The sequence below is a fragment of the Rhipicephalus microplus genome, unplaced genomic scaffold (genome assembly GCF_043290135.1).
Source record: "Rhipicephalus microplus isolate Deutch F79 unplaced genomic scaffold, USDA_Rmic scaffold_28, whole genome shotgun sequence".
In the NCBI taxonomy this organism is placed as follows: Eukaryota; Metazoa; Arthropoda; class Arachnida; order Ixodida; family Ixodidae; genus Rhipicephalus; species Rhipicephalus microplus.
Genome location: NW_027464601.1, coordinates 5,087,937 through 5,099,736, shown reverse-complemented (window position 1 = coordinate 5,099,736; position 11,800 = coordinate 5,087,937). Strand labels below are relative to the sequence as shown.

Below are 11,800 nucleotides of genomic sequence, written 5' to 3'. Positions count from 1 at the left end.
CGTGTCGTTAGGTACTGGTAGGCAAAAGTAAATGTGTGATAACTGTGTTAAACAACTCTTGCTTGTTTCTTAGTGCAAACGTGCTTTTAGCACATTGCAGAAAGTTTTGCGAAAATAGCTTGCGAAAACCTAGCAAGTGTGTTCAGATAAGAACGTCGTTGCATGACCGACGACATCTTGTAATTGCGCATCAAAAAAATACATTTTGTTGTCCGAGTCGCCAAGACCACAAAACCACTTTTGTTGCGAAAAAAATTCACCTTCGTTAAAAAAAATGAAAAGTGTCGCGGAAAAGTGTCGCGGAAATTTCGCGGAAATGGAACTTAGATGAGATGCTAAAAATACTATTGTAGCTATAGGTCTGACAAATTGTCTCCACATAATAAGAGCTTCTGCGTACAAAACAATATTGCTTCGCAGTTTTTATGCTGGTATTTTAAGAAAAAAAAGCGCAAAGTCGGACAAAGTTCAATACTGCTCAAATTTCCCAAAAGTTTTGAAAACATTACAATATGTTAGGTTAACAAAGTTTTTGAACGAAATTGATGAGAGTGACTTGAAACCTTAACTAAAATGCTCAAAGTTGGAGAAGTGAGTAAAAATGCAATACTTCGAACGTAATTTAAAAAAACCGTCTTCGTTTTTTTAAACTTTTCAGAATAACTGCCAAGCACGTGTTCTAAATTAACCTGTAAAAACACGTTGCATTATTTTTGTGACGTACGAGTTATGAAGCACAAAATATTGGCAGATCTCACACACAGCGGGAATCGATAATATGCGAAGCTCGAATGAGAAATGTTGATATTTCATTTTAAAATCAGCACAACATTACGAGGTAGAGGTAAACGATGCAGTACATGGCCTTCGTGTCATGATTATCATTCTTGGATGTGTCGTTTACCTTCGTCATCTGTTCACGTCACGTGATACCAAGTTAAGTATATGTGGAGCTAGCAAAACAGCCGCGAACACGCTATGGCCGTGGTATGTTGTCATGTTCTTACGTGACACACGTGTAAGGATTATCATGTTTGCACCAGCCATATATTTTGTCATCCATTGACGTCACGTAACACCAAATTTGGATTAAGCGGAGCTAGCAAAACGGCCGTGAGCGCATCATGAGGGGCTCAATATACTCCAATGTAGCGTTGACGCGCGCGCATGCTGGTCACAGCGACGCTACGTTAGCAAAAACGCGAGCACTCTATAGTATGAAGCCAAACGCGACCCGCGTGACTAGCGTCTGTCGGAGCGACCCGACGGCAACCGGCGTGAAATGTGATATGCTGTAATACGCGCCGATGAAATACCCAGACAACACTTCGTCTCTTTCTTTTCGTGACGGAGAGACGCCTGACGTGCAGAATTGCGCATGCGTCAGAGCAACGCAGCGCGGCGTGTGCCTGCAAGCATATGGCAGGAGCGGCGCCTGGAGTGGCAACGCCGGCGTGACGCGACGAAATGAACGCCGGCGAGCACGTGCACCGTGTCACGTTCAAATTTAATGGAACCTTGTCTGTGGTACGTAGTCATATTCTCACATGACACGCATCTCATGATTATCATGTTTGCACCAGTCACATGCCTCCGTCATTCATTGGCGTCACGTAATACCAAATTCGGCATATGTGAGGCTAGCGAAACAGCTGTTAGCGCATCATAAGTGTGGCATGTAATCATGCTGTTAAATGACACGCATGTCGTGATTATCATGTTCGGATATGTCATTTACCTATGTCATCCGTTCGCGTCACGTAATACCGAGTTTGCTTAATGTGAAGCTAGCAAAACGGCTGCGAGCGCATCATGAGCGTAGCTTGCAGTCTTGTTGTTACATGACGCGCATACGATGTTTGTCATGTTTGCACCGGCATCATACCTTCTTCACTCATTCACGTGTCGTAAAACCAAATTTGGTGTAACTGAAGCTAAAAAACCGGCCGCGACCGCATCATGAGAGTGGCATGTAGTCATATTGTTGCATAACACGCTTGTCATGACTTTCACGTTAGGGTCGGTCGCTTGTGTTCGGGATGCAGTCATGTCATACCATACAAGTTTCGCAACATGCCTTGTGAATAAAACTACCACAAGAGCTACAGGACTATGAAACGTGAATCATGACATACATGTCACGATTTTCATATGTCACGATTGAGGACGACGCAGCGAGCAATGGAAAGAAAAATGGTAGGTGTAACCTTAAGAGACAAGAAGAGAGCAGAGCGAATTAGGGAACAAACGGGGGTTAAGGATATCATAGCTGAAATCAAGATGAAGAAATGGACATGGGCAGGGCATGTAGCGCGTAGACAGGATAACCGCTGGTCATTAAGGGTAACTGACTGGATTCCCAGAGAAGGGAAGTGGGTTAGGGGGAGACAGAAGGTTAGGTGGGCAGATGAGATTAAGAAGTTTGCGGGTATAAATTGGCAGCAGCAAGCACAGGACCGGGTTAACTGGCGGAACATGGGAGAGGCCTTTGTCCTGCAGTGGACGTAGCCAGGCTGATGATGATGATGATGATGATGATGATGATGCCTTACGAATTTCGGTATTGATACCATTATCGGAACGGCCAGGAGAGCTAAAAGTCATAGGTGGCTAGTTAGATAGACAGATAAGCTCAAAGTCGCTGAAGTGGGCTAAGAAATGCTTCGCACTTAAATGTAGCCAAATTGACGTAAATTGAGTAAGCACAATCATGAGCGAGCATGAAGCAATAATTTTCATCATCATTATTTATAGGTCGTGATTATTATCTGTGGATCGATTGATTCACAAAAAAACAGGAACAGTTGGTTTTGAATAGCCAATTATTGATAAATTTTACGCAAATCACTAAAAAAACTTCAGTGGCTTTGCTCAGCTATGCCAGGATATACGTAGCGTTAGCAAAGGTCCGCTGATTATTTTTCAACTTTCCAGATTGTCTAGAATTATTCGCCTTCTTCTTTTCATGCTTCGTACGCTGAACCACTAAATGCCAGACAACTACTTCGGGATGCGATGAGGTAAGCTTCTCGGCTCTATTGTGCCATTGAGCAGCGTTTGCGCTATTCCTCTCCCAGATGTTACCCACCTGCAAACACCACTTAGAGGCGCTATCAAGCGGCGCCAGCGCAGTGTCAGACGGTGACTGCACAGCGAAGGCAAATAGCTGCGCGCGCACCGGCACCTGTGTGTCTGGCGCGGCTATACGCTGCTCCTCCCGAATGCGCAAACCATGCGTTGATTGAGCAGTCTGCGCGTGCGTTGGCACTAGTGTGTCTAGCGCGGCTAGACGCCACTCCTCCCGAACGTGCAAACCAGAATAAGCCTCATCCATCAGAGAAACATTTTGTGCCAGAACTCTGTTAACTGCTTCAAACAGATTGTCGTAGATCCTCCGGATGCATCTCGTACTAAGGAATTTTTTTCCGGAACAAATAGCTGTCGAAGAGCGAAATGTACTCGACAAGACAACAAAATATATCTTTTCGGTGAAATTTCAGGGGGTCGATGGATATGCACTGACGTTGTTATCTGAGCACACCCAGAATATGTAGCCAAGCTGCTATGGAAAGCTAGGCGACCGCAAGCTCCGCAGTGACTCAGTCCCGCGCAACTAATGCAAGCTGCCGAGAAATTTTTCCCCAAGTTTATTGTGCTGGTTTCAAAGAGTTACCAATGCTGACCCTTCGCGTGGCCGAACCCTTGAAATCCATGCACCGGTGCGACAGCGCTTTCTCCTAATCTACTATATAAACACATGGCAAGAAAACGAAGCTGCTTTGTTGAGAAAAAACATTGGTTTATGCGTCCACGCATGCATGCATTAGTTATCAAGACGTTATAAAAAAGCGCTATACTTACGATAAGCTCCACTTCGTAGGGAAGCTTGTTGACGCTTGTCTGTGGCAAACACTTGGAGCGTATGGTGACATTGTCGTCCCACACAGCTGACACGTCGGACACATGTTCACTATTATGAAGTGTGGCTCCTTTGCGCGCACTATCGCCTCAAAAGAAATTGTCTGGGACGCGCACAAGCGGCGAATCTCACACATGCACTTTCGTCATGCTTGAAGTGAAAGGAGGTGTCTGCTACGCGGCCCACCGGCGGGTCAAACGGCTGCCGCTAGGTGGTTTTCAGTGGCGCCCCTATATGTGCTGTGCACTACAAATTGGCATTCTCCCCAATGCATTTACATCTTGATTCCACTTGCGTATATGCTCTCCCTCCTCCCCTACGCTCCTCCTCTCTCTCTCTCACTTCGCAAAGCCGACGGAGACACTGTCTGCTACCGAGTTTCTTGACAAAAAGAAAAAATGACAGCATGTCCACGTGGTGAATGATGGAGAGGAGGAGGAAGAAACTTCATTCAGAAAAAAAGTTAATAAAGGCAGTTGTGGTCGGGCCCTCAATAAAAGGCTCCGCTTGCACGAGTGGCCCGCTGGGCCTGGTCAAGCAAAGCTATTTGGTTCTGCATCGCTTTGTCCGCGAGCCATGCCTCCGACTGCATGTCTGTGCAACAAGTGTGAATGGTTAGTACCGTATGAACTGTCAATTTTTGTGAGCCTTTTGGTGCACTTCAGTGTTACGTGGCAGAGTGTCCGTGTTTCTGAGCTCCATGAACATGTTTCTTTAAAATATGTGGAATATATTCGACTTAGATGGCACGAATTTGGAAAGCTATTGGTTTGTATGCGTCTCCAATCCCTGCTTTGTTGGCTATCCACGTCTTTATGAGGAATGCCCCACTCTCTTCATTGCTCCTTTTGTTGGAGAAGGATGTCACGTGTACAACAAAAGGGTTCAACGTTTGTGCCTTCCGTCGCACGGTTGGTGAAGCCTCGAGCTACACGATCTGCCATAACGTTCTTCCCAAGACCTTCGTGAACTGGACACGTGACAAATGATGAAGAGTAGCATGAAGCTGGGTCCACACGCTGCTGCCGCATTGCTTCGGCTTCCCGTTCCCGCAGGCCGGGATGTGGTCGGCGCCCCCGCGTAGCTTCACGGCACACTTTTCCCTCGCGCGCTCGCACATCATGGTTCGGTCTTCGAGTGCGAGCCGCCGCCGCCTTGAGCGCACGTTGCTCTGCAACCTTGTCTATCCACCAACCTTGTGAACGCGCGAGCGCACCAAAACGACTTTGATTTTACTTCACCGCACCACCTAGCGTAAGGCGCCACATACCGACTCGTGATAGCCAACGTCTTCGTGTGACGTCCTTTCTATTTTCTCACGCCCTCACACATAGGAGTTCCGTCATCGAGCGCGAGCCGCCACCACCTTGCGCGTATCATACTAATTATCAGCAAACCGTGAATTATCCATAGGCCATGTTTGTTCAATTGAAATGTGAAGCATTTTTTCGCGAACTTCAGCGAATGTGAGCGTATCTATCTATCTATCTATCTATCTATCTATCTATCTATCTATCTATCTATCTATCTATCTATCTATCTATCTATCTATCTATCTATCTATCTATCTATCTATCTATCTATCTATCTATCCGCTCACCACTTTTAGCTCTCCTGGCCGTTTAGATAGTGGGATCAATACCAAACTTAGTATTTCATAACATGAGTGTACGACGAGCATATTGACTAGTCATAACATAATAATCATGATATGTTTGTCAACAATGTCATGATTTATATTTCACGGTCTTGCTGCTCTTGCGGTGGTTTTGTTAAAAGACATGTTGCGAAACTCGTATAGTATGGCATCACTGTATGATAAACACAAGAGAGAAACACACTAACGTGGGAATCATCACACGCGTATCAAGTAATAACATGACTACATGCCTTGCTCATGATGCGCTCGCGGCAGTTTCGCTAGCTTCACCTATACCGATTTTGGTACTATAGGACGTCAATAGATGACGAAGGTAAGCGACTGATGCAAATATGATAATCATGAGATGCGTGTCAAGTAAAAACATGACTTCATGCCACACTCAAGGCGTCAGTACACTGCGACATGACTCGGCGCGCGTGCGCACCGGCGTTCATCTCACCTTGTCACATCGGCTGTGCCACGCCAGGCGCTGATCTGCCTGCTCCACTGCTCCATCGCACAACACTGCTCCAATACTGGTCAATCGCACTGCTCCATCGCAGTTCCTTCTGGTGACGGAAGTGCGATGGAGCAGTGTTATGGCGTGGGCGTGGAGGAGGGCGTGGCGGTGGGCTGCAGCAGCATAGCTCATGGCTTGCAGCAGAGGCTCTTGAGGCTGAGGAACGCGCTGCGATTGCTGGATCTCCTGGCGTATGACGTCCGCGATGGATTCCACGTGAGGATGCGCTGAAGGAAGTAATTTTTGCAGCTCTTCTTGCACGATCGCTCGGATCGTCTCACGCAAGTCAGTGGTTCCAAGCGCTTGAATGCCGGCGTAGCTTGTAGACGAGCAGCTACAGTTGAATTGCCGCGTGCGCATCTCGAGCGTCTTCTCTATCGTAGATGCTTCTGAAATGAATTCGGCGATCATCTTTGGCGGGTTTCTGATCAGCCCGGCGAAGAGTTCCTGCTTTACTCCTCGCATGAGCAAACGGACCTTCTTCTCCTTGGACATGTCGGAGTCAGTGCGGCGGAAAAGTTTAATCATATCTTCCGTGAATAGCGCCATGTTTTCCTTTGGCATCTGCATGCGGGTTTTGAGAAGAGCTGCGGCCTTCTCCTTGCGCACCACACTTGCGAAAGTGGTGAGGAACCTGGCGCGAAAGACGTCCCACGTTGTAAGGCTTCGCTCTTGATTCTCGAACCAGGTCCGAGCAGCATCATTTCAGGCGAAATACACATGCCGGAGCTTGTCATCGTCTGTCCAGTCATTGAAGGCGGTGACGCGGTCGAACCTTCCGATCCAGCTTTCCGGGTCTTCCAGTGGCGAACCACGGAAAGTTGGCGGCTCTTTGGGTTACTGGAGCAGGAGTGGTGCAGGCTGCACGGGCGCGGTCATGGTTGCAGTAGTTGATGTCTGGATCCGCGTCTGCCTGGCTGCTTCAGGAAGGGGCCCGTACTCTGGTTGTAGTCCCCTCTGCCGGCGGCTTGTTCGCTGTTCAGGGTTAGCGTCCGTGTCTTCTTTGCTGCTTGGGCTGGGGTCGCGGCTTGAAGGGGGCGTCCGGAGCATCAAAGAAGCAGCACCTCCACCAGATGTCACGGGGTCGTGACGTGGCCGAAGAAAGGAGACTTTGCGTTGGAATTTAACTGTTTATTTGGGCGAACCTGTGCGCGGTAAACGGAAAGTCCGATTACAGTAGCAGCCTTGGACTGATAGCGGCGAACGGAGCGTCGGCCATCAATCAACTACTCACAAGCGGCAAAGCGCGTCGACATTTGTACTCTTGCCATCGAATGTTCTAGCGTTATCGCTGGCGGTGGCGTAGGTTCCAGAATAATCTGTACAGTTCGCAGAGTGGGCATGATCTTATCGAAATGATCTACTACAGTCCGGAAGCTTCTCGAAAACTGCAGGCGTGGTTTGCGCTGAGGATTGTGTAGTGTTTTAGGACGTTAACAAAACTTGGGAAATAGAACGTGGCAATATACTCCCACGCGCGTGCCGCGCTGCGTTGCTTTGATGCATGAGCGTTTGAGTGCGACCGGCGCCCCTTTTTCAGAAAGAGAGGCAGACGCAGAGCTGTCTGGATAACGTCATCGGCGCGAAGTGCAGCATGTTGCATAGCGCGCCAGTTGCCACCGGGCCGCGCCGACGGAAACTGGTCGCGCCTGGCGTCAGGCTATAAAGTGCGCGTGTTTTGGTAGCGTAGCCTCGCTGTTCGGAGCATGCGCGCGTGTCAACGTTACGTCGGAGTATATTGGGCCCTTCATGATGCGCCCGAGGCCGTTTCGCAAGTTCCACATATACAAAATACGTGACGTGAATGCATGACAAAGGCTTATGACTGATGCAAGCGTGATAATCATGACACGCGTGCCATTTAAGAACATGACAACATACCACGCTCATGACAACATACCACGCTCATACCACCCTCAGCGCGATTTTGCTAGCTCCACATATACCAAATTCGGTATTACGTGGCGTGAATGAACGGCGAATGTAAATGACAAGTTCAAACATGACAATCGTGACATGACTACTTGCTACGCTTATAGCGCGCTCGCGGCCGTTTCGCTGACTCAGCATATGCCAAATTCGGTATCAGGTGACATGTATAGATGATCAATGCAAATGACACATCAGAGTTTGTTAATCATGACATGGAGGTCAAGTATGCATAATATACTTCCGCTTCATAACGTTGTACGAATTTTTAAATGCGAAGCATTTCTTAGCAAACGTCAGCTACTTTGAGCGTATCTATCTATTTATCTAGCCGCTTACGTTTGGATGCTCTCCTGGTCACCCCCTTAAATTGGCGTGAACCAAAATTAGCATGGAAGGGTAACATGGCTTGACGAGATGCCTTGACAATGGCTTGGCGCTGGTCAGAATATGAATAATGTCATGTCCCGGTGCGTGCGTCGTCAAAAACTTCCCGCCAGACAATGGCACATACTCACGAATACTCAGAATGATTGTTGGTATTAAGAAAAATCTTGAACTAGGCGGTGTCGATCCCCCGACGAATGCAAATAATAAATTTCAGGCTCCCAGCAGGAATCGTACCCAAGCATTCTGCGTGGCAGTCGAGCATTCTACCACAGAGCTATACGCCAGGTCTCGGAACTACTTTTCAAACAGACGCTAATCTTCGTGAAACTTGAATAGGGGTTGCAGTGCTGCCCACAAATTTTTAAACACTACACATTTACTCCTTTGATACAGCCGTCATGTCGGGTTAATGTGGAATGAGGTTAGATGTCATGCGTTTAAGTTGATTTATGTAACAGAGTCCCGGCCCAGCATCTTCGCAAGCATCAGCGTTTTATATCAGCTTATGTTGTTGCTAAAACGCATATTCCAGTGGACATCGTTGCGCAAGTGAAAACAACGTATTATATGAACTTCTGCAACTCTTCAACATATATCTGTGCGGGCAACATTTATACATATATTTAGCGTCATTTTATGACGTTTCATGCAATTAAAAAATTGAAACACGGTCACCTTCCCTCCGCACGCTTTGCATAACGTCAATTCCCAGTGACATGGGAACTTCCAATTATTTTAAATGCGAAGCATTCTTCAGCAAACTTCGGCGACTTTGAATCTATCTATCTATCTATCTATCTATCTATCTATCTATCTATCTATCTATCTATCTATCTATCTATCTATCTATCTATCTATCTATCTATCTATCTATCTATCTATCTATTTATCTATCTATCTATCTATCTATCTATCTAGCCGCCTACGACTTTTAGCTGTCCTGGCCGTTTCGATATTGGTATCGATACAAAACTTGCTATGGCATAACATGGCTGTTTGAAGAACGTTTCTGATTAGTCATAACGCGGTCATCAGGACATGTTCGACATGAATATTATGATTTACAATTCATTGTCCGGCAGTTCTTGCGGTGGTTTTCTTCACATGGCATGTTGCAAAACTGGTATGGTATGAGACGATTGCATGGGAAACACAAGCGACAGACCCTAACATAGAAATTATGGCATGCATTTCAAATAACAACATGGCTTTATGCCACGCTCATGATGCGCTCGCGACCGTTCCGCTAGCATCACTTATGCCAAATTTGGTAGTACAGTACTTGAATGTATAATGAAGGTATGTTAGTGGTGCAAACATGATAAACATGAGATGCGTGTCATGTAAGAACGTGACTACAAGCTACGCTCATAATGCGCTCGCAGCTGTTTCGCTAGCTCCACATGCACCAAACTTGGTATTACGCGACGCGAACGAACGACATAGGTAAATCACACATCCAAACATGATATTCACGACATGCGTACCATGTAACAACATGTATACATGCCAAACTGATGATGCGCTCAAGGCCGTATCGCTAGCTGTATATATACTAAATTTGGTGTTACGTGACTTCAAGGGATGACACAATATATGACTGCGGCAAACATGATAATTCTGACACGCGTGTCACGTAAGAGCATGACAACATATGGTATCTTGTGACATAAGCTATCATGTGACGTGAATAGATGACGAAAGTAAACGACACATCCAAACATGATAATCATGACACGGAAGTTCTGTACGGCATCTTATAACTGCACCTCGCAACGTTGTGCATATTTTAGAGGGACATATTAACATTTCTTATTCGTGCTTCGCATATCATCGATTGCCACTGTACTTGGGTTCTGCCAATTTTTCTATGTTTGTTTGACAGACGGATGAACAGATGGACGCATGAACGAATGCATAGACGGATGCAGAAACGCACGAGAGGATGAACGAATAGACACACGGATGGACGCAAGGACGGATGCACGAATGCGTGGACGCACAGATGGACATATTCAGGAATCAACTGACAGCCGGAAGCACAGACGTAATGACGGACGTTTCACCCCACTCGTCATCTTTCACTCCATAGATATGCTTTGATTTTAGTCACTTATCATACTACAAGTAACCCCTTCTGCTATAATGCCGTTTGCATTTTAAGCATACATGCATTTAGTTATATCTACAAGTACCGCCCTCTAGGTCGGTTCAAGAACTAACGAGAAGTGGCTAGATGCGATTACGACGGAACGCTCGGCCCACAACGTTAAGGAGCTTCGCTCCTAAAAAACTAGCCCCTCGCGCCGCACTTCGACTCCATATATGTATACACTGGATCTTGACCTCCAAGGCTGTGCTTATTTGAGATTTCTCCAGTGCGTTGTTGAACAATAAAAAATCGCACTGTGTGCGTTAACTAAAAGCGGACCGCGGGTCTCTTGTGTCAAATCGGAGTCTTCTGTCTCTCATTGCCCATTAGCAGCAAATGGCATGTTCCAGTAGAAAACACCAGTTCATTACTGCGTGCTTGCGCTTCCCCAGCTTGCTCCTCTGCGCCACGGCGCAAAGAGGGCCAGCGTCGACGCCACCACCAGTTTAAGCGTTTGCACTCACTGCTTCGCATCTCCACATGGTTCTCTTTGGTGGGAGGTGGCATAATTATTTAGCTTGCATCGACATCGCACAGCACACGGGCTTCTACCATTTCGCCTTCATTGAAATGTGTCCATCACGGCCGGGCTCAAACCGGCGACCTTTGGTTTTGCAGCCGAACGCCATAGCTACTGCTCCACGAAAGCGGACACTTCTCTATGTAAACGTTGTAACTACAGGAAAAACAAAAAGATGTCTGAGTCGGTGCTATCTGAAAAATGAGCGCCATAACTGCTGTAAGTGCATTCTCTGCCGCTGCTGGTAAATGAGCTCCTCGAGCGGAGCCTCAACGGCTACGGCGACCGACGCCCAAGTTGCGCACCGCCAAAGCAAAAGCACTCATGTAAACTTATTGTGAAAATCGTAACACATGAAAAGCGTTACTCAGTATTCACTTAATGCGCCGTTGTTATCTTGGGTGAATATTCTTTCATTAATTCTTCCCGTAGTTTAGGCCAAACGTTACCACTTTAAAGATGCGCAGTCAAACTACCAGCTAACAAAGTACTAGTTAAAGATGCAACATGTGTAAGCACTCTGCGGGATGTGGTAGTATTGTGTTTTTTTTTTTTTGAAGGAATGATGAAAATTTTTAACGTTGTAGTGTGGTCCAAAAGTGTCACTTTTTGTTTGCATTCTTCACGAACAGACTTGAGAAATTGTCCACCGCGAATCAGTCATGTAAATAAATGGCACACTTCGCCAGATCGATCGAGCATACTTTTGCAACGAAAGTATACGCTCT

The 11,800-nt window shown here is 46.5% G+C and overlaps 1 long non-coding RNA gene across 1 annotated transcript; it reads left to right on the top strand.

Annotated features, from left to right (window-relative positions):
- Nucleotides 1–1,377: 1,377 nt before the first annotated feature.
- On the top strand, nucleotides 1,378–10,830 carry LOC142786701 (uncharacterized). The gene is made up of 2 exons (XR_012889123.1): nucleotides 1,378–1,527; nucleotides 10,286–10,830. It is a non-coding gene; the product is annotated as an uncharacterized LOC142786701 (long non-coding RNA).
- The last annotated feature ends 970 nt before the right edge of the window (nucleotides 10,831–11,800 follow it).